The following is a 2,074-nucleotide window of genomic DNA, read 5'->3' on the forward strand; positions in this document are numbered from 1 at the left end:
GGCCAACTTACTTTGGATTTAAAAAAAAAAAGAAAGAAAGAAAAAAAATCTGCACATCTAAGAAGCTCCATTTAAATTATACCTCTGTCACCTCAGTGAGGGGTGGAACTTTAAGTTAAGCAGAATATGAAATAGCATAGTGGGTGATAGAGAGTAAGGCCAGAGGGCAATGCTTTCTTGGGCAAATAAATCTGATAAAGGGTATGCGGTTAGACAAAGCTCCTAGCAAGTGAAACACCACAGTTCTGGCCCCAAGCAACATAATCACAATGGATCCTGAGAAGGCAGAGGCCACCAGAACCCTGAAATGTAGGAGGATCGAATACATTATCTAAAGTGCAACACTCTTGAGGGTGAAAAGAGGTGCTATTAATTATCCCACCAGGACAATAGGCATAAACTGGGACTGTTTCAGCGACACATGGGTGTATGTTTCCCTAACTAGCAGATGTAGGAGGATGCTGAACGTACTGTGGGAGATGATGATAGTTGAAAGATAATGAGAGGCAAACCTTAGCTTACCAGGTTAGTTGTAATTCTAGTACTAGATCATACCTCCTGAATTACCCAGACCAGTTTTGAATCTTGATGTTTTAATGTTTAAATCAACATTGTTATTTCTCCCATATTGTTAAAACTCATAGACATCTGTTGATCAGATAATGTGCATAGGGTCAGCGTGGCCTCAGTATTCAGACCTCAGGAAGGGGGAGTGGCTGTGCTACTTTCTAACTGTATGATCTTTCCCAACCCGTTTCCTCGTCTGTAAAATAGGAGCAAATACCGACTTTCTCAGGCTGTTGTAAGGATTGAATTAGATAGGTATGCAAGAGTATGGACTGCTTCTGGATATGTACTTCATAACTCTTTCTAAGAGCTCCCATGTGACAGAAGCTTTCAAATTTAGAAGACACGAAAACATTTGATCAGTTTATTTGTCCTAATTTGTTCATTTATTCAGTAGGTATTTATTAAGCCCCTAATACATGTGAGGTATTCTACTAGGCATCAATTGTAAGAAAACAAAACCATCTTGGCCTCAAATTCACAGAGATTCCAAAATAATTAAAATAATAACAAGGAAATGGAATATGAAATAAGGAATCGTATGTAAAATTTCTTTTTTTTTTTTAGGCGAGGCAACCCTTAGTTGACCCCACAAATTGCAAGGACCCTGTCAGCTTATAACCCCTTATTTTTTATTTTTTACACCTATAGCACCTGGTCTTCCTAGGTGGTCTCCCAATCGAAGTACTAACCAAGCCTGACCCTGCTTAGCTTCCAAGATCAGACGGGATCGGGATTGTTTAGGGTGGCATGGCCATATACTCATATGTAAAATTTCAACTGGGATTTCTGCTGCTAGAATTCCTTATACTGTTCCACTAAAAACAGGATTTGACTGAGTCTTGGAGAATGTTCCCAGTTCCTGAGAAATTTTTTGTGTTGAAAAGATCACTTTGATTGAGGTTTCAGTACAGAGTGGAGGGGTGTCAGAGTGGCTGTGAATAGTTCACCTAACAGTATATCACGATAGCCTAGGAAAGAGATAATTCTGTTTTTTCCTCCAGAAAATAAAGTGATTATAACCTGATATCATGAGATAGCAGTTTGTTTTGGGTTCATTGGACAAAGAGAAGATTTATGTCTTTGCTAGGTGGATGCTCAAATGAACCTTATCATGCACATTCGTTTAAAGTAAATTTCCTACTTAGAATGCCATTTCTTTATAATTGTGTGCTATTTAAAGGTGAAAATTGTTAACAGCAGAGGAAAAAGTTCAGGCATAGGAATTTAAAAGTTATATTTTTCTAGTCCACAAATATATATATTGCCCTGCTATTCACAGAGTATATAAATATTACACGGGCCGAGTTCTCAGAGAATCTTCGTATCTCAGACTTGTCTTCAGAACAAGTTCTCATGAAATCATTTGAATGTAGATGCTCCTTAGTAACTCTTAATGATTTCACAACTTTGACAATGGCTTAATCTAACTTTATATCCAGAAACGGGGCAGAGAATTGTTTTCTTCAATCTCATTTGTAAGTGTCAGCTCTCTTAACATTTAAAC

The 2,074-nt window shown here is 37.7% G+C and overlaps 1 pseudogene; it reads right to left on the reverse strand.

The window, feature by feature from the left end:
- Positions 1-1,209: 1,209 nt before the first annotated feature.
- Positions 1,210-1,329, reverse strand: LOC120613638 (uncharacterized; annotated as a pseudogene).
- Between the last annotated feature and the right edge of the window lie 745 nt (positions 1,330-2,074).

Source organism: Pteropus medius, unplaced genomic scaffold (genome assembly GCF_902729225.1).
Source record: "Pteropus medius unplaced genomic scaffold, Ma_sr-lr_union100, whole genome shotgun sequence".
NCBI classification, from domain to species: domain Eukaryota; kingdom Metazoa; phylum Chordata; class Mammalia; order Chiroptera; family Pteropodidae; genus Pteropus; species Pteropus medius.